Source organism: Tetrao urogallus, assembly GCF_951394365.1.
Source record: "Tetrao urogallus genome assembly, chromosome: 6".
NCBI classification, from domain to species: domain Eukaryota; kingdom Metazoa; phylum Chordata; class Aves; order Galliformes; family Phasianidae; genus Tetrao; species Tetrao urogallus.
The window spans coordinates 8,751,377-8,774,055 of NC_136819.1; positions in this window are offsets into that span (position 1 = coordinate 8,751,377).

Here is a 22,679-nt window from a genome sequence, read left to right on the forward strand (position 1 = left end):
AAAAAAAGCACACGTGCACTGTGTTCAGATAAACTGATGTGGTCGCTTAAGTGTAAGCAACTAACTCTGAACTTACATTAAAAGAGAAAGATCTCACATGATACTTATGTTCTTATAGAATAAACAAGATGCATACTTACTGAAACAACGTCTTGTCTCAATCAACATCATCTCAATCAAAAATGAGCAGCTGTAGTTTTGTTTCCCTGTAAAATAAAGAAATATACAGAAACTAAGTACATGAAGTAACTTAATCCTATTTAGCAAACTGACAAACAATCTGTTTATCAACTTATCTAGACTGTTTTACATGGCCATTTAAACATTCTCTCTATGAGAATTAGAACTTATGGTTTTGCAGAAGGCTTCATGGAGATAAATATATCCAAGGTCCACTTTTTTTTCAGTGTGGTTTGATAGCAAAGCCTTATGAGTGGTAGAATTCAGAAGCTTCAAAGAACACTCCTGACTTTCATACTTACTACTAAAGACTAAAATACGCTGCCATATACAGGGTCACTCCAAATACCAAGCAGAAGCATGTTGACATCATTCAGCTATGAAAAAAATACTGAAGGGAGATATGGTACAACAATTCATGCATTTCTTCAATATTTTGGGATTAACTTCATTTTTCAAAGATTTGATGCTGTGCCTCCCCTTAGGTCAGTGGCTAAAACCTTTACAAAGAAGAAATCTGGGCCGTTTCTGAGGAGCATTTAAAATCACTTAAACTTTTTCTCCAGCAAAGATATTAAAGTTTAACTAAACCACTTGGAAGGCAGGTAAAGAGGCAAATACAGATATGCTCTCAAAATCAATCTCACAATCAGTTGACTTCATCTGTAATTGATTATCTTTATGTATTTACAAAGGAATAAAGATCAACAGCGCTCTTCTGCACAATGTACCACACAACCACATGCTGTGCAAAGTTCCCCATCTAGAAGACATCACTTGATGGTATGGAACGATGTGCAAAAGAAAATGCCTTGAAAATTTTGTTTCATGGTACCCTTGCTAAAACAAACCCCAAGCTGGAGCAGTCTACCAGGGTGTCCGCCCACTAAAATACCTGTTAAACTGCAATTTCCTTTCCCAAATGGAAGTCCCAGAAATAATACAAACCGTTTACAGCTGCCTTGCATCCTGAACATACTTTGTTGCGCTAACAAATTCCACTACAGTTGCAGAAGCTTTACACCACTATTAACTTTTCTTGTATTTTCTGTCTTGAGAGAGCTGAATAGGCGACACAGCAGATGTTTTCTACCTTTAATTTCTCTATTTGTATATATCACTAGATACATTAATATAAAGACTGCTATGGGTTAGGTCTACCTTGAATATTTTTGCCCTATAACAGCATCATAGGTCTAACATTTCTCTCTGCAAAAGTGACTACAGAGAAGAGTTTTCTAAAATGTCGAAATCTAAGTTTCAGTGACAAAGGTAATATATTTAGAGGCTCAAGAGCCCACGGGTTCTGATATGTCGAGGTCTGTCCAATTTTTTAACCTGATTAAAACACATTTAGCATATTCTCCACTCAGAATACGTACAGAAATTTCACCCTGTCTCAGCATCTTTAAAAGTCAAGTTCATTATCGGGCTCGGAGATTTCCTGTCAAAGCCGGATGTGAGACATGTACATTCATCCTTATTCTCACCTGTTTCCAGTTCAGAAAATTTCAAGGTTTCTGGCAGATGAGAATGTTAACCTGTCCTAGTGCTTCGCTATCAGTTATCAAACTAATAGTTCACACAGTTACCTGCACTTCATTTTTCGTTTGTTCAGGTTTTGAGCTAGAGTTTCAGTGCACTGATTTATTTCTTTGTTACAGTTCAGATACTGCTGTTTATTAATGAAGTCCATATGAATAATAGCTGTTCTCCTTGTCTTTCTTAAATCACAGATGTGACATCTCTTACTTTTATGCTAAGAATGGAAATATTTTACTTTAAAAGTAGTAACACTATGCACTACTAAACAACATTTTCTTTTATTATCTTATTTGAAGCTCTAGGTTTAGTCATGTCATATAGGTGTGCAATATGAAACAATCCTTTATTTAAAAAATAAAAATAAAAATAAAAATAAAAATAAAAATAAAAATAAAAATAAAAATAAAAATAAAAATAAAAATAGTTCTCCAGTCCTCTTCCACTTTGCTTTGATTCCATGTTGCTTTTGCCTAAACTATTTCACAGGAAGATTTATTCTGCTTCTCATGAACTGTGTTGTTCTCTGTCATCTCATGGGATTCAGCTGAACCGTAAGAACTGTTACACCAACAGAATTACCTATAAATAAGGGAGCCTGTATGTCAAAGGAAGCGCAAATTATCTCAGTAATGCTGAAGAGATACAGCACTGGTATGACCCTACTGAAAAAGTTTTGTGTTTTCTTCGCTTAAATAAAACCTGGAATGAGTTGAAGAGTAGCCAGACCTCCCACTTTCTACCATCAACAATTAGGGAACTGTTGACAATTTTTAAAAAAAATTTTGGCACTTCTAATATAAAGCAAATCCCCTAAATAATTAACAAATAAACTTTATTAAAAGATACCTATAAATATTTCACCATCAAATCATCTCTACCTTCTCTGCCTACATGAAAAGAAATGTTTGCTGCTTTGTATCATCAGCACTGCCATCAGCACATACCTGTGTGCCACACAGCTTTAAATCACTGGGTTTGCAACAGGAAATCATTCATGGAAATAGTGACCTTCCCATAACTCGTTTGTATGTGTATTGAGGAAGAAATCCTTTCAGGCACAAAAGCAACCTGCAAGAAAAGTGTTTGATAAAAGGTGTAGATTTAAACAAGAATCAAGATTCAGTTCACTATCTATGCCTAGTTCCAAATTTAGGGATTCAAGGTTATGACAAGATCTGTATTGTAGGTAACACCGATCATCTTATGTTTCCACTTAGATTCAGTGCATTGCACAGTACCAGAATCTCCATCAATTATGCCAAAGACTATTCAGAGGAATATTTAAAATGGGTGCCATTTCCCTTTTACATATTTTGATATAAGCCAAAATGCATTTTGCAGAATATCTTGCATAGTATTAATCTCTAACACAAAGTTTTCACTGAGAGCTTTTTTGAATTGTTATAAAATTGTACATCTACCATAATAATATACAGCTTCATTTACTACAAAAGAAAAATATCATATGATTGTGATCATCGCTGAACAGTTCAACTAAAATTTAGGCAACCAAAAATGTTATTGTTTTTTAATGAGCAACCAAGATGCAGATCCTACACTTCAAAAATCTTCCAGAGCTTGATATCTGGCTCATACAGCTGCCAAGACTGTTTTCTAAGGAGCAACACCAACAGAGAAAGCAGTTGAAAGAGAGTCCTGTTTACATTTTTCACCATAATAAAAGATAGGCACTTCAAATCTTCTATTTAGGCATCTGTATTTGAGGCTGCAGTACTACCTCAATAGCTATTTTTTTTAACCTTAAGTAATGTCCTAAAAATACCAGCTATTTTCTGTTCATATGTGCACAAGGTAAGAACTTAGAATGCATGTTAAAAATTTATAAGGCAATATAACAGTTGTTAGCTCCTCTGACAATACAGAGACCAAAATATTATTGAACAGCTAGAGATATCAAGCACCGAGGCAGTGGATTATAACTCCACTAGTCATCTAAGATTTTTCTAAAGGGGCTACGATTTTATCGTCACTGGCAATTCTGGAATGAAATGGATCTTTAGTGTCAAGCGGCTTTCTCATCTCTTTCCTATCTCCACACTATTTCAAGTGATGACAATCATCAAGTGATGACCAAGACACAGATTTATTTTTTAAATCTGTGGACAATGAAGTTCAAACTATTAACTTCATAAAAATCAAACCTCAAGCCTCCTCAAAACAGAGACCAACTGCTTATACATTTACATACATGCATTTATTAAATAAAAGACCTTCATTAGCTGTAATAATTTAAAAAAAAACTAGATATCTCCTGCTTTTGGACCCAATTCCTTCATTATTATGACAACTGAATTGAAAAATATCACTATAAACACTACAATGCTGGTAAAGAGCCAATAAAAAGGGGCTATCAGTACCTTGAAACAGTACAAAAAAGGACAAGTATGTCTGATGAAAGGTGGTGTTATGCATAGCCCACGATACATAATTTGAGTTTTCCAATGTAATGTTGTAAGCATTTTCTTTACACTTATTATCTACATGAAATCTCAAATTACTTCTGTCATTCATAGATTTCAAGTTTTACACTGAAGGCATATGGGAATACTTTCTATCCTCTCATCAGGTAAGTTCTGAGAACCTGACCATAAGTTGGATACTTGGGCAGCTTCATAAGGAACCTCATTCATGTAAAAATGGGTATCTTGCATTGCATGATTTTGTACGGTGGATTGATGATTCATGAAAAAAACACATTCTTCTTGACCATAAAGGTGATAGCACCTTAGTCAACATTTATACAAATCTTCTTCCATCAGATCAAAAGTGCACACAGAAAAAAGGGTTACCAGTCCACTCAATTGGTGTGGAAATGTCCTCAGAGTTCACAGAAGCTTTTGATGGTGGAAGTTCACATTTTATCATGCTGAGAGTGTTTGAGATTTTATGTGATATTTTATTTTTATGAAATTTTTATTTGAGATTTTATTTTATATTAAATATTTGATCTTGATCTAAACATACCATGTTTAAAGCACTTCACTGAGAGTGTTAGAGAAAGCTTTCCATCCAGAAATCATTTATGACTGTCCATTTATGACTTAGGTTCTTCTAGAATTCCTTAAACTTAGGATACTTTCTCAGTAATTTATTTCCTTTTGTTTTTCTGTTGAAGAGATGGCATGACCCTAACAAAAAAAAATTCTCAGATATGCCAGGCTATTCCATTCATGATAAACACTATTCATTCCCTAGTCTTATTCAGATGACAGTTTACTTACTAAATAGCTTTTTTTTTTTTTTCTCTGTTACTGTGTGCAGAAAAGATTTGGAGTTTTACTTCTTCATAAACATGACATTCAAAAGAAATAGTGTAGATTTGATGACTACAGGTTCTACCTTTTGGCAGTGTCATTTTTTCTAGGTTGATCCAGAAGCAGGTGAAGTGCACAGGTTCTCCAACAGATTGAAAGCTAAGCATTGGTTCTGGTTCTCCACTCAGAACTGTGGAATGGACCAGATCTCTAGATCTCCTCTGCACCTTGTTTCTGTAGCCTAGTATCAGTCATACAAGTCATTTTAGACTGTATGCTTGTATTCCTGAGCAAAGATGAAGAATTATGAAGTAATCATTTCAGCTGGACTTGGGAAGTCCAGATAAGCAAAATGCATTCTTTTTCTCACCTCTTCTCCTCCCTCTGTTCATTAACAATGTTTAAAACCCCAATGTTCACTTCCAATTCTGTTACCTTTTCTTAGATTAAACCATTTATAGAACCTCTTCATGAAGGGCTGTTCTCCCCTCCTCTCTTGCCTCATAACTTTCAATAGCTTTGCCAAGGAAATGATGAGAAGATTCCTGTTTTGTTTCTTTTTAATTTAATGGAATAAAAGCCATGGTAGTTCCGTAGTTTTCTACTGGTCATCTGGTGACTAGGACAATATTAAAAATTAACAAAAGAAAATACTTAGAAATGATTTTGTTAAATTAAAAAGGCTATCACAAGAAGGCAGATTAAATGTTTGCTTAAAAACTTACTGAAATTAAAGTTATTGCACTGCGAATAATATCCAAAAGAAAAACCACCAATTTTTTGAATCCACCAATGTAAACTGATATGTTCAGAGATGCAACATTCTCAGATTTTAATCATCTGTGAAAACAGAAACAGTCAGTCATTCACTTGTCTTTTGGCTGCCTTTCGTGTAAGCCTCCTTTATGGAGCTTGGAGTCCAGCAGCAAGAAAGAAATCACTGCTCCTTGGGCTATAGCCTCCTGTTATGATCCTTCACCATCATGTGGTCCTACAGGGCAGAACTGTATGACACCCTCTGGCGATCTACTGTGCAGTGCCTCAGCTTAAAAAAGTTGAAGTCTGTCTTCTACCTGGTAGAATTGTTTTTATCATAAAAAAAATAAAGAGTTACCAAATAACAGATTCTAGTCACATCTCACAAAGCATTTCTAAGGAAGGCAGGGTCTCAAAGAGTCTTTTATTTAACTGTTGTACTTGTGCCTCAGAGGGATGAAGCAACATTCAATCTAAACCTGCCCTAAAACTGTCTCCTTGTCTCCCTCGGGTCTACTTCTTGTTAGATACTTGCACAGTTCACAGCCTGGCATTGTGTCACAGCCCTTCTCACAAAACAGCAATACCTCCAGTGTCTGAACAATGTCATATGAAGGTCAAGAAATTGCTGAAGCCTGAACACAATTACTCATTTACCCTTATAAACACAATTTTCTTTTAATAGATGACAGCAGTTTTGTAGACACATCCATTGCAGCTCTACATTAAACATTTTTTAAACTCAGGTTTCTTCCTTCAAACACTGCCAGTTATTCCAAATATTGTAGCATATAGACCCTAAACCATGATAAAAAAGTAAAGAGAAGAGAGTACAACTACACAGCATACAACTGTGCAGAATAACAACAGTCTGAATCTTAAAACTCTCCAGTAAGAGTATTAAAAGATTATTTTGGAGAAGTATGTTGCCCTGGTTTTGGCTTGGATAGAGTTAATTTTCTTCCCTGCAGCTGGTATGGTGCTATGTTTTGGACTTAGGATGAGAACAATGTTAATAGCATGTCAGTGTTTTTGTTGTTGCTGAGCAGTACTTACACTAGGTCAAAGATGTTTCAGTCACTTGATTCAACGCCAGCAAACCTGGGTTGATGCAGCATATTTCAAAAGGCACAGTTCTGTATCAAATGGCTGTTATAGGAGTCATATAAATATCTGGAACTTGACCTTTCATGTATGTGACTGTAACTGCAAAAAACAGTTACTGACATAATGAAAATAATTATTCAAACTGCCTGAGTCACTTGTTGACAGAGAGGTTAATTCAGCTTATGCACTTTTCTGAGTATAACCTGAACCTAAATAGTGATATAATAATTAAAACTATTACAGTAACTACATTTCAGGAAACCTGGCTCTGTTCTCAGATCAGAATAGCAGAAGCTTCTTGTCATCTGTAACTACTAACCAAATGAACGTCCACAGATCTTTGCAATAAAATCTGTTTTACTTCTATGTCAGACTTGATGTCTCAGAAAAGTTTACGTCTTTAAATGCTTCTGTGTGAATATAACTAAGATGACAGTTCAGCAAACTCACTGCACTATAACAAAAAAACAATTGCATTAACAATAATAGTGCTTCTGATCTAAGATTTAGCACTCCACTCCTGAGGGAAAGCAATGGGCATTTGGTTGTACTGAGTATATCTACTTGATGTCAGATCTGTGGGAAAATCCTCAGCAGCTTTTTAACTGATCCTCCGATTACAGAAGTAGAAGTCTGTGGAAGACCGGATGAAAACATTTGGGTAAATTCACCAGAGTCAGTTCAAAGATAATAATGGTATTATATCAGCAAAACTCAGAATACTTTACAAAATAAGTATTTGTGCTTCCAGCAAGAGAAACAGCTAGTTTCCAAGTAATAAGAAATATTGCAGCAGGTCAAAGGAACAAGTTGGAGTTAAACCTGAATTCTCTTCATCTGTTTTTACAGTATTAGTCCCAGATTCTACATGATCCTTACAAAGAGCTCACTGAAACAAACAGCAAGATCTCACAGAGAGAAAAGCTTTGAAGCAAATCATACACACAAATCTTGAGAAAGAACTCTTTGAATTGAGCAACAAACAGAATAGAGCTAACACTGGGAGTAAAGCTCTCTATTCCAGCAGAGAATCCTAAATTCATTCATTGACTGTCAACTAACTGTCAAAATGTTTCACCACCCTTGAATGCCAAAACTCAGGTATTACCAATTACAAGCTTTCTGGAATAGTTACTTAGCTAGAGCAAATGTAATTCAGTGAAACGCTGCTAATTTTACACTTCCATTGGTTTACATTGCAATTGACTACAGCCTCAAGTCATTCTGTTGACTACCATTTTACGAGGTCATGGGCATGCTTCATTCCCATTGAAGTCTGAGAGGGTTGACAGTGTTTATGCTCTCTCAAGAATGTGTTCTATATGATTTGCAAAAGATGTGTATAGCTTTTTAATAGTAAAATATGTATGTATACTGGTCTTCTAGCATTTTATTCTCAATAACATGCTCTAGGAACTGGAGATGATATTTCTCTTTTCTTTGCTTGCTGACCTGCCCTATAATGAATCCTTTCACATTCAATCCAATAACCTAAAAAATTAACCAAAGAATAACGAGAGTTTAGAAACTGATGGCATAAAGGATTTTAGACTATGAACCACAACACATGACTTTTGTCCCTTAAACAGTTTTGTTCAATAAAATGAAATTACAAACAAGTGACACAGGATTTTCTTTTTCTCCCTGTTTTCCATTAGAAAACAACCAGCTCAAAGAAAAAAATACCAATATTGCATTATCTACTTGACAAGAATGCCAGGAAGAAACAGCATGATTTAAGTCCTGAAAATATCCTGACTTGCGAAATGCTTCGTTCCATTTTAGATTCAGTTATCAATAATTCTATGTTCATCATCTATTACTCTTGCAATTGTTGATGACTGTGAACGTCATTCAACTGTGTTCTAAATCATGAAACTGAGTGTTTTCTATACGGTTGGAATGGAGTTAAATTTCTTTGTAACAGCCCATATGGTATAGTGTTTTGGATTTGTTACTAAAACAGTGCCAATAACACACCAGTGTTTTATTTATTTGTAAGAAATACTTGTACAGCATTGAGGTTTTGGTTTTTGCCCAGTTTCCCCCCTCAGTGTCAGCCAAAAGTGGGCAAAAATTTGGAAAGGATTATAACCTGGACAACTGACCCAAACTGACCAAAAGAATATAAGGCTGTAAAAAGTCAAGCTCACATGAAAAATTGAGGAAAGATGACCTGGGGGATTCAAGCACTGCTCATAGACTGTCTAGTCCTATCTGCCTGCTTAGGAGGGATGGTGAATCAATGCAACCTTGGTTTAGGCATTTCCTTTTTCTCTTCATTCTTCTGTTTCCCAATTTTTTTTTTGTCTCAAACCACAAGTTTTCTCTTTGGGTGGGGGCCAACGACTGAACAGCTGTTGGCTGGAGCCAACTCACCAAATGAGATTTAAAAAATAAATTCACATCAACTACATGGACACTCCCATACCATATCAGTCTCCTGCAGCTACTGGTTTTGCAGTATACCATACCAACGCTAAAGCTCAGTTTTCCTCCTCTGTGCAGTTCAGAATACAGAGACACCCTGATACCTAGGAAACAAGAGGGCCTCAGAGCTGTATTAAGATCAGCATTGCCTTAGGTGAGACTGTAAAACAGATTCCTAAGTTCTTTTTAAAGCTTTTAGAGAGATTTGAATATATAGTTGGAAAAGCTGTGGGCATGTAAGTTGGCATTGCTCCTTTTTGAGTGGAAATACCCCGTGTTAGTGAGAGATTCACTGATGGGCACAGATGGTTTAATAGAAAATGAACAAGACAACTATCAATTTCCACGCTGCAATTCTTTTTTACACTGCCGTTCCTCATATGGCTCCTTGACTTAACGGAACAGGTTACACAAGGCTTTAAGGAAGATGCCACAGCTGTGCTAAGAAATAGTGCAATTTCCATTTAAAATTTTCTGAATGTGTAATTTTCCAAGGTTTTAGTCCAAGATTTTCTCTTTCTACTGAGAAAATCTTACCATTTTACTGTCTAGGTATTAGTAGTTCAAGCTAAGTATGCATTTCCTGACCCTAAAAACAATTTCAAATTTTCTATTTCATCATCTTTTTAAGTAATCAGAAGTAGTCAGTAGTTTTACTATATAGCTTTTCATCCGGCCACACTATTATTTAATCACTGAGGAAAGTATAAGTTAAATCTGACACTGGTGGAATACCAAAGAAATTGGGTCTCATAGTTAGCAACGTTAGCCTAGTTTAAATGCTGCTGTTGCTCACCACTGGAAAAGGCATTGCTCAAATTTTTAGTAGATAATTATGAATATTTAAAATCCCTTACTCATATATTGAAATGCAAATTGCTGCTGCCAGGTTACAATAATCACCTCAAAAGACTGCACTATAGATTGCAAATATTTGCTCCAATTTTGGAAAAACATTTATTAGCAATGGATCTGTAAGCTGTATTTTTTTTTTTTTTTTTTTTTGCTGTTGGAATTCCTTTAAAGGTTTACAAATATTTGTGACTTACTGCTGATTTTTTACTCAGTGCCAAAAAAGCTCTGAATGCTTTGCAGATTAAACAAACAGGCATTTTCTATGTGAGCTTATAACTCAACTGCAGGGTAATAAATGGAAAGAAATCAAATAATAGATCACAGGAAATATTAATATTCCTATTGAGTTTAGCAATAAGTTCAAAATAATGGGCACCATGTACTGATTAAGTTGCCTTTGAGGTAGACAATATATTTTGCACTAGGAAATGTACCATGCAAGATAGAAAGTACCTCAGAGAAATGAAAGGGACAATAGCTAATCACACCTTTTGGTTAATCAATTTCAAAAATCTGCTCCACAAATCTTTAAGTTAGTCCAGTGTACCGTTGTTTGAAAAACTGATCAAAAACATGAAATGCAGTAAGTTCTTAAGAAAGGTCCCAAGTCTAAAATTACATTTTCCATTACAGTCTTCTAATTTCCGCAGTTTTAAAATACACATTTTGAATATACCTCTAGGGGAAAAAAAATAATGGATAAGCAAATCATGGATTGCTTTTCTCCTTCTGAAACAATACAGACTACACTTACGAACTTCCTCTTCGTTCTTCTGTGAACATTTCATTGTAAAGTCACAGAAAATGGACATTTCCTTCCTGAAGCTGATCACAGATTACTTTTCTCAGAGCAATTCCGTACTGTTTTCATGCCAGTTGAATCCTCAACAATGCCATGCTGTGAGTTGCTGATTAGGTATCAGGTATGTATCACAGCTTGATGATTTCATAGCTCAGAGAAGCGCTCAACTAGGAAACATTTCAGTTACACTCCAGACTGTCACAGATGTCCAGACCAGACCCAACAGTTAACATCTAACACTCATTAGAAGAAACCCACATAGAGAGGTCCAGTAACATTGCTAAGATTTACAAATCAGAGTAACACGATGATAATTCTTCCAAAATGGAAATATTAATTGCTCCTTTTTGTCAGCTTCATTTTCTGTTGTGTATTTATGCAATAACTTCAGAGTAAAGACTTGGTGTGTATCCAATCTGCATGCAGTCACTGATATAATTGTTCTCAATCCTGCTGTTTTCAACCATGTCTGCAAAACAAGTACATAGTAAAAAGGGAACCATTCGTTTTGCCACCAAAAAAAAAGGATTCACAGACCTTGCGGAAAGGTGGTTTCAGTTCTAATAAATGCTTGCTATTGAGTTCTTTTGGGCTGAAATAGCTGCTGTAGATTTAATAGTGAAGTTAATTCATAGTTAATAGTGAAGTTTAATTCATAACTCTGTTAATTGGTAACATACTATAATATTCAACATCAACAGCTAACGTGCATTTACTACTGTATCTTTTTCAGATTCATGCAGGGGATGACAATATTAGCCTTCAAATATATTAGCCTTGTTTGTATGCTCTTCAGGATCTAAACTGTTCTTCATGCTCATCAAAGTATGTGGTTTAATTCTTAGCTTCTCTAGAAGTAGATTGGTCAAAACTGCTTTTCCCAAAAGGAGCAAAATCAGAGAATACTCTTCTATTCCAGGTACTAGCAAACTGCATCACAAACTCTCAGTTCTTCAGTGCACTCTTTTTCCAAAGATTTTTTCAGTTGGCTGTAACCTCTACTGAATTTTTCTTATTGAAAATTCACTTCAGGAATAACATAGAAATAGCTTGAAGAGATTTATACATTTTTATTTCTTCACCTTCTCTTAAGTGAAATGACCTAACACTGTAGCATTCTTTGTTATCAAAAAATTAAACACCTAATTACTTTTGATAGGGCTTTTGACCACAAATGTCATTAATTTCAGTTATCCCCATGCAAATTGCACTACACTGCAACAGAAGATTATTATCATTTTCATCTTCAGAACAATTTAAATGAGTGTATTTATAATTTAATGTCAATCCTGAATCTACTTTTAAATCTTAGCAACTTTTCCTATACTTCATTTACTGACAGTTTTCTTCTAGTCTGCTTTTAAACTCACAAGTGACTATGAATAAAAAGGCTACTAGGTTTTTTATTTTTATTTTTTTCTATTTCCCTCTAGGAATGGTTACCAATAATGCAAAAACAATGGTACTTCTTATGCAGTGAAGGGGAAGATAAGCCCAAATGTAAAGCAAACAAACAAACAAAAAAGCACAACGTTGAATATTCAGATATGGATACACAGAGAGGATAACACAAGGAATGCATCAGTGGAACAGGACTAAGTCCTCACACAGTTTCTGTACTAGTCTAACAATCCAAGCACAAGGCTTCAGAAATGTAGAGCATTGCTACAGGACTTTCATAGCTGCATAGGCAAAGTCTGTGCAAGACTGTCTAATGGATTCTGAGTTTTTGTTGTTGTTGTATTTATGTATACACCTGCAGAAATTACTAAAATGTAAGTATTTGTCTTCAGGTTCAAATAACTAAATGCTACAGACTGAAATACTTAATCCTAGCAGAACATCCTTTCAAAATTCCTTCTGTCTGTGAAAGTCAGTCTCCAAAGAATCCATTCTAATGAAAGTTTACAGTAAAAAAAAATGTATTCTAGCTTTTAGTACAGTCCAATTTCAAGTCTGATTCCAAAAAAGACAGTGCTGAAATACAAAACCTTGGTAGGGTGGAACAGTAGGATGAATCTTCTGAAGGCTGTAATTTATTCTTGATGCTGAAGAAGCTAACTAAAGATATTGTAGATAAAAAAATATTTTGTATAATAAAGTAAAATTTCAAGGTTTTTGCCATCTCTTTGAATTAATTGCAGTGACAGATGATGAGACATCAAAAGGAAACAGATGCTAAGCTCTAAGTCAGTACACAGTGAAGGTTCCTACCCATGTAGTACAATAGCACATATACTACACAAAAACATTTCCAGAGGATATTAAAGCCACGTGATTGAACTCCCAAATAAAAAGACACAATTGTTCTAATGCAGCACTCACAATCCTTTTTGCCCACATTTATCAAAGCACAATACTATACTCCACTATCACATACAATTTATTACATATAATCCAAAATTATCAGCAGGTTATCTTATAAAGAAATTGTCACCAACACCACACAAAAGCCAGAAATACATACAAAAAAGCTAAACAGTGGCATATTACAGTAATTGAATTGATTTTCTGCCATCGTCTGTACAACATCTTAATGGAAAAATTATGTTCATCCCAGAAAAAATATCTCTTGCCCTGGCTTCCTGACAGTGTGTTAGTGTTGCTATAATTCACATAGCTGAGACAGCTGTCTTCTTCAAACTTAGAGAAAGGAAGATTTCCTTTGGTATATTAAATAATCAGGTCATATCAAACCAAATCCTACAGAATCTAAAACGAAATACTGCATTACATGACAGTCTGTCAGTGGTATAAACATTAACATAATAGGGGCTGCTTAGGGTAGAAAAATGAGATGGGAAGAAACGTCCTGAACAGAGAGATTAATGAAAATAGATAAATAGGAAACCTGATTACATCTCCTAAATAACTAAAGTATTCATGCCATCCAGAAATGACGTATTATTTGACTATTTCTACTACTAAGAATAGCACTAGCATTCTTCAGTAGAAAGTCCAACTCTAAATCTGTATTTCTGTCCTAATTATGTGTTTATTTCTTGATTAAGGAAGCATTTTTTGTCATAATAGTACGTAATTACAGACTTCATTTCAAGCACTTACAATATGGTTCATTTTAGATTTTTGCTTACCTCCTACTGAATAAATGTTTTAAAGCCAAAAATAATTTGCATATTGAAAATGAACTGCTCTATTTCTCTTGGGGAAATTCTGGGTACAATAAATAGTGAAGGAATCCTAAAAATCAAAAAGGAGAAAAAACTGAATATTGTATCCAGCTGAAACCCTGAAAATTTGGCCATTCAACTTTTTTTTTTATTTTGAGCTTTTTAGGGTGAAATGGACCTGACAGTAGAGCTCAAATGTGTATGTGAACTTGCAAATAACTGGATTTTATTGTCTACAATTATGCCTTTCCTTTCAACACTTTTCTACAAATTTTAATACAGGGAAGTGGAAGACTGATAAGGATATACACTTGTGCCAGCTATAAGGCTCTGCTCTTTTCCTATCCTAATTTTCTCTGTCCTTGAGTCTTTTTCTGGTTTCTTTTTTCATACTCTCCATTTTTTACCCTCAATTCCATATTTTATTGGACACTTTCTCTATTCTGCTAGATCCCTAAATAACTTCCACCTCAGCCCAGCAGTTAATAGCAATAAGACTCTTGATAACAAACAATAATCTTTCAAAGGACAACACCATTCTCATTCTTGTGACCTCAGGAGAAGACAATAGTATCTTGTGCTTTTTGAACTATAAATTCAAGAAGTGTAAATGGCAATACATTTAGTTCACAGCTTGAAGAAAAGATTTGTGAGCTGAAAGATCATTTAAAAAAAATAATAAATTACTAAAAGATTAATTCTCCTGTGCCCATAGAAGACAGCAAAGATAACTACCTGATATCTGTGGTATCTCCAGGGAGAAAGAAACTCAACTGAAATTAGATCAGTGTAAGTAATTTCCTTCCTGCTTATTACCTAAACAGTAATACTGAAGCAACAAAGATTCTGAGAGGCATGGCACAGAATTACAACTTGAATGAAACAGTGAGCTAACATATCAATTTCAGATCCTGTTCTGATGTAGTGTTGTGACTTATGCAGTACTCACCTGGTTTTTTCTAAATTAATCGGTGGACAGATTCACTCTATTCCATTATTCCATTTGGCATCACAAAAAGTAATTAAAGAAACCTAAACCCTTTATGCACCATAAAACTACTGAATAAACTCAAAAGATTAGAGGAGAAGAGTTTTATATTGGAATAATAAACGAAGGGTTTTTTTTGATACAGCCAGTGCTTGGGGAGTTTTGTTTCTTGTCTGTGGGGATAAAAAAAATAATAATCAAAAGTGTCTGAATAAATTACCAATCTTGCTTATGGCAACAGCCTTCTCTCCCTAAGCATTAATACACTTCATAATAGAACACATACATAAAAAAGAACATGCAAATGTCTTCAAAGACTGCAAAAGGATTTTTTCCCCCCATTTTCCTGTACTTGGAATAACACTAATTTCTTAATGTTTTGGAATATTCTGCCTCTTTTCTGGCATTCTCTGAAGTCCGTTCAATGCTGGAATTTTCAAGGAAAAGGGTAAAACCAAAGATCATACAAGTTACTTGTAATTTGGCAATCATCTGAGAAGTCAGTGAATGGTTCATAATTAGGATTAGAAAATAAGGCCATTTTATTTCAAAAATTATCACATATTCAAACCACAGTTTATCACTGGAGTTTATAAATGAGATATTCCATCCTGTCTAAAGTTATAGCTATAGATTAGTAGATTGCACCTTTCCCACTTAATTTTTTCATCAGCTTGCTGCTGCATCACAGTTCTACTAACCTCTCTAGAATTCAATACATTCTCCTTCACTCTCTAGTGGTTGCTTTGTAAAAAGTGTTTTTCTCTGAAGAAAGCACTCAAAACAGAGGTGTAGTGGAGACTCATTGTAAAGGTACTGTGGAGCAGAGTATATCTCTGAAATCACAATCTGTCCAATAAAGCCACTCTTCCCAAATAAATACTTGTAAAGAAAACTTCACGTAAACTGACTTCAACTTAGTCCCCAGAGTAATTCATAGACCCAGAGTAATTCATAGAACCTGGTTTTTAAACAGGTTTGAGGATCACAGCTCACATACTGACAAATACCAGCAAAGGAGAAGGGTAATTCACACAGGGGGAAATCTTTGGTCACAGAGATGACTTTAGAAATCCCCCACTACCCTGCGCTAAGTCTCATGTGAGTCACACCATGCTCAAATCTTTAAGTTGCTGTTTTCATTGAAGCAAATTCAGTTCAATCACTGTGTTAAACTGGCTGATGATTAAGTGCCAATTAACTGCTGTTAAGAATCATATGATCTAATCTCATGATTTACTGGAAAAAGCATTAATCAATCCTAAATTATTGCTAAAGATTTTTAGAAATCTATTCACAGCATAGACAGGACGCTTGTCTGAATTGCATACACTGCAATTCATCTAGTGCCTGTGAATGAACAAATAGGGTCTGTCATCCATGATATCTCTCTATGGAACATTCATTGAGTACAAATATTTGCACAGAGGAGTTATATCTCATGAGGTTGGTAGCATAGGAAAATTCTACCATCAAGACTTCATGACATTATTTACATTTTAATTGGAAATCTAACTCAGTAGATGGTTTTCTAATATTCTGGTATTTTTCTACACCCTAAAAAGAACCTTAAGAGCATACATCCAGGAAAATGACTTGTTTAAAAATATACCCTTAGAACATGTGCTATGCCTAGTAGAAGACACATCTCACATCTCCTGCAATAAAAGAAGGTGGTCCTGTTCTGCAGCTGACTCTGCGTTCAGACTATTCAATCTTTCATCACTAGAACCAGCTTAGTAACATCTGCACACTATATATAAATCTTATTATAAACAATGACAGAGAAAGCAGAGACAGCATTTCAAGGTTAAGGTACTTCATTTGCAAGACATGGCAATGGTGTGAAATGATGATTTGGTGAATAAAGCCATTCACAACTGGAGACTACAAGTTACAAGTCCTGGCATGGCTAACGAGGTGGTGAAAGATAGAAGAAAAGCAGAAGATTGGTGGATGTGCTGTAGCTGCCTTTGGGCACACCACACTGAGTTGACGCCAAACATAAATATGGGAGGTAAATACTGTGGGCTTTATTCCATAAATGAAAAAAAAAATGAAAATAATCAACCACTTATTCAGAGTGAATAGGATGTTAGCATATCTCCTGTATAACGACAATAGCAGAAAGAGTTGTCTATTTTATGCCAAAGGACTTAGAAGTGTTCTGTGGAGCCCAGTGGAAATTTCCAAGGGGCAGCACTGAAGCCTAAATCCATTCTGTGCACAAATACAGCAAGAGCAGCAGCAGTGCAATCTCTCCCTGATGGTTCTTCTCAGATATCTCAGTTCTGAGCTTCTGAATAAAAGTTAATGTATGAGCCATACTTAGGACACTTAAACTGCCTACACTGCAACTGAGAGGTGAGATCACAGTTCCTCCTAATATCCCAAACATGTCAGAACTACCTAGAATAGGTAACTGTAGAAGAATGACTGTGGCATTCAACATGGAATAACTAAAACTTTTGCATAACCACAGCTGAGCATTTAAATGTAAGAAAAATTATCAAAACTTGCATCATTGAAGCACTTAGGGAAATTGGCAGTTAGATGTCTTTACAAGTAGAGTTACACCTATAGATTTTGGTGTTCCTGGGCCCTCAATAGGGCATCTACATTCATGGTTTAGCTCTAATCAGCAGTACGTATACTTTCAAATAATTATTCTTATCGTTGTCACTTTTTACAGTGCTTTACTTTGAATCATCAGTCCTCAAGCTTATAAAAATGGATTTTTTTCCTGAATAAAATAAACTGGGAAATGTACTTCAGAAAGTCATCTATCTTACTAAAGAAGAAAATGGACAATCAGCTACTAACCAGACTAAAGTTGTTGGATGTAAAAGAATTCTGCAATTTGTATGGCAGTAAGCCTATTTTCCTCTAAAGACTTTTTTTTTTTTTTTTTTTTGAAGCTATTTCCATGTATAAATACTGAGAGCAGATGACAGGCATTCAGCTACCATTAGGATTCTGCTCATTAATAACTAGCAGTGATGTCTCACCATATTTGTAACATATTGCTAACTGGGTTCATTCTCTAAGAAGAAAGTCCACAAATCCAAGTCCAAAAATTACAAAAAATGAGAACAGAAATATAAATAGCTCAATAAATATCATTCCTCTCCATATAGTGCTCCCTCTTCCTAGTCGTGCAATTAGAGGTTATGTTGTTTCTGAAGAGTATTCTGCTTTATTTTCTCTAATAAATGAGTATAGTAAGAGCATTGCAAGGCTGCAAACAAAGACTGTGTAGAAGCACACAAAAACAAAATATATGAATGCAATATGTTTACAGTAACTGAGAATAATACTTCATAGTATTGAGAAGAATGAAGTTATGAATTCTAGATATACATAGGGATCCAGTGGTGGTGACTGGCTCGTTATGACACTAATTGCGGTGGCAACACTTTTATTGCTTGTAAATGGATTATGTAGTCAAACACAGAATTGCAAAACTGCCTACGAAATCTCAATTCCAAAATACGTTAGCTAAAACTCAGGCTCTTAAAGGACAGAAAGCTTCAGTATAAGCGAAAGAAGATTTTAATATGTTAATAGAAAATTAGAAGTTAATAACTTCGTTGAAGAATCTGCATTAAAGTTATAGATGGAATTGTTGAAAAAAACAAAATGGAAGTGGTTATAAGCTTTGGGGCACAATAAAAAAAAGTAATCTTCCAATGTTTATGCAGCTAAGAGAGGCATTTTGAGACTGTACCATTGATCATATGGTATTTAAATTACCTGGAAACTGATGTTACAAAGAATTGTGAAATATCTTAGGCAAGTTCACAAAAAAACCTGTTTTCCTGCCATAGTCAGTTGAGTGTCAAAAAGATCATGTGTCAAAAAAATTCAGGTCTTGAATATGGCATAATAAAGAGGATGCTGGGGAAGATCAGGCATTCAGTCAGTATCCAGATAATCATATTTTAAGTTACTTGCTCACAATGAATGGAATTCCTTTGCCTTTCTAAATGCAATCTGAAGAAAAATAATTGAGAAACAGACTCTTAACTGTGGGAAACCTAAAAGAAAAGAATAACATGGATGAGAGAAGTGCAATGTTACCTCCACAAGGAATACTTATTAACAGTAAAATGTTGCATTTTGACAATCAGATAAAGGTGTATTCTTGTGGGAAGAAACAAGCTCCTGCTTCCTTACTTCAGTTATGCTACCTCCTTCTGACTATTGGATGCATCTCCCATAAGGGAAGAATCTGAATTTTGCAGCAAAAAAGTGAGCAGACAGCACAACAAATTATTAAAAGGGACATTTTCTTACTCAAAGTGACTTCATCTTAATTGTACATTCTCTTAGCAACTTTTGGCACATAATATTATGATTAGGGTGCTTGATCATGGGAGAAGATGCTATGTCCTAAATCCTGTACTTTTATTCCAAGCCATTTCTCTTTCAATTTAGAATAGTGCATCTGTCCTAGAAAAAAATAGACTCAGAATCTTCTGTTCCAAATGTTTCCTGTGAACTAAAATAATTCCTAAAGTAAATCTGAAGGACCAATGTTTCCAGGCATCTTCTCACAATACTTTCATTGGCATCTGTAATGTCCAGGCTTACATGCTTCCAACATCTCTCTTTGTATCAACTAAACTCACTCATTGTTTTTGTTTCTTTCCTTCACATCTGCTACATCTCTCCCTGTGTAATTAATAAAGCCACATCATCAAACCTCAGCAGTATATGTACAGGAATGTGTCTTGAAACTCCAGAGAAAACACAAGGAAAGGAGGAGGTGCATAAGGAGAAGAATGAGCAAGAAAGGAGGAAAAATACCAACTGATCCTTTTCACATCAATGAGCTTTCATTGTGGTGGAAATTGTGTTACTACCTGGTGGAATTACACAAATAGCTTAGGGTTAATTCAGAAAATAAAGACATAAGTAGCACTTGAAACAGAAAGGAATGATTTGACAAGCCAGTGAAACAAACAAACAAAAAAAAGCACTTTCAGAACAGAAAGGCATCAGTAGGTTATAACGGGCTATAACACAAATGCTCCTGTTGCTGCCTTGTTTTTTCAATAAGCTGTACAGATTTTACCTCCTATACTTCAAAGGCACTGCCCATATTTCCCTTTAAGATTGATGCTAAACTTGAGAAGTGTAAGGTCTGAGATCTGATATGTGTGAAAAATGTTATCCTTAAGATAAACCTGTCTTTTACTGATACTCTGTGTATTCAGAATTTCACCCATCTAGTTCCTTTTTGTATCTATTTGGATAGATTTCAAGAAGGAAAACAACACTCTTAAAGGGAATAAAGCAAGTAGCAATACAACATAATTGTGATTTCCTCTCCTTAGTCGTAGCACAAACCAACATACTGACAATACACAAGTACTAGTTAATTCTGTCTCATCTTTTATTACTGTGCAAACATGATATGAAAGAAAAACAGGAACGTTGTTATTCTTGCAGGGTGAATTGAAACAAACTCTATTTAGTATAAAAAAAAGTTAAAGTAAAATTAATTTTTAATTTTAAAAATAAAAAAATAATTTTGAAAGCGAATACTGTTGTTAAGCCACTAACATCAAATAGGAATGCTGTGGTGTGCAGACCTCATTAATATGTTACAGAACTTTGTATAACGCTGACACAGAACTGTTTGAAGAAATCTTTCATGTGGCACACATTACCTTCTGCTGTATGGGTGTATTTAAGAGTTTAGATACTTTAAATAAGGAATGAGATTCTATTTCACATCAAATTCCACTGAGGTTCCTCTACATTACAAAAAACGTGTTTCTGCAGTGATATAAGCCTATGAGCAATTCAAACATAGCTCTCAGTTATTTAACAGTTCCTTGAAAAATCATACGGAAAACCTACAGATTCAGGCCCTATAAGATTTTATCTGGTAAAACACTGCTTTAAGCTCAATGTGACCTCTATAATATGGTAACAAATAGCTGGGAGAATTCATAACAAATGGCAATATTTCATGCAACTGTACTTCAAACACATTGCAGTTTTCTATTACAATTCTGTACTTAGGATCAGTAAATGAAAGTCTGAAAATGCTGTTACAAATGAAGACAGAGATACAATACCAAAAGGAATGTGCTACAAATAAAATCACTGGCATCACAGAATCTCCAAGAACTATCTGGAAAGCGACCAGATGCCTGCAATGAAGTTTCTTAAAACACAATCTAGTAGTCACTTAGTTATCTTCATTCATAGTGATTTTCTGGTGTTCCCAGTTCACAATAGACCTCTGTCCCCTATTTCAACTATGCAAAAAGAAACTGTTGGGAGCAGCTTTAGGTCATGTGCTGGGATATTTAGGATTTGAGCGTGTAAGTGCAGAAAAACTGAATGATCAAATTAGAACTGCTAAGGCAGCATGCCCTTGTGACATGACTCGTGATTTTGGATGACTAAGTTAGAATACTCTTAAGAGAGCTTGATTTTCCATTAGACGTCCTCAACAGTGTGTGGTAAGAATCACAGCTCTATCCCATCTTTCAGCATGATGGAACTGGAAAAAATGGTCATTTCTGAAAAATTAACTCTTCAATAAACTGTAGAAATTTAGACCTCAAGAACAACTCTGTATAAAATGTTACCGCTCTTCCTAACAAATGACCATTGTGTAGCCTTGAAAAATCAGATTGTTCTCCTTTGAGGTGACTTTGCTAACTTAGTTTTGGACAGAAACACAACTCAAAATTCATTACAAAATCTTCACCTCCCTTCACTGATCATTAGAAGTAGTCTTGATCCCTTCAAGAAAGTATTACCTCATTAATTACTGTGACTGTTCCACCTGAGTTTATGTGATATCAAATTAGAGATGGAAAAGGCTTACTTTTTAAAGCAAAGCTTTTTCAAAAGTATCTCCTTGAAGGTGTGCCATGGTTTTATGATTTGTTTTTATCGGTATTCCACATCATAACATCATGTAATGCACTGGGACTTAAAGAGTTAATGCTGCAGTTCCAGCATTGGATTGTTGATAGTTCTGGGCACTTGGTCATAGAAGTGAAGGATGAACTACAGCTCCCAGAAGACTTCACTATTCCATTTCCATTTTCCATTCAGGGGGAAAGATAAAACTGCTCGTGAGCCATAGGATTGTCTCTTTCTGCTCGTCTCTGCTCGTCTCTGCTATGTTCTCTCTCTTATTTGATTTATTAGCTTCAATCCCAATTATACTGCAGTATATTGTGTTCTCTCAAATTTCACTATTGCATTTTGTAAATCAAGATTTTCTCATTAGCTTGGTACTGCTGCTTTCCTCCTCTGGGCCTACCCTCCTCCTTCCTCCTTTCCTAGAGTCCATGAGTCCCTCCGCCCCATTAGTCACAGAACAAGGCTGAAACAGGCCAGAACTGATGACAAGGTGGCACAGATACATGTGACAAATGTATTAAAAACAAACAAACAAAAAAAAGATAATGTCAGAGAGCCTCCTGCTTCACAGTGCTTTTAACGTAGAGAATAAACAAAAAGTCTGTACAATGTGTATGACAAAGACAGAAAAATTAGTACTGCAGTTCTGCTGACCTCTCTTTTACTGGCGAGAATGACCTAGTTGTTCTAGTTGTCCCTTGGGAATTCACAGTTTT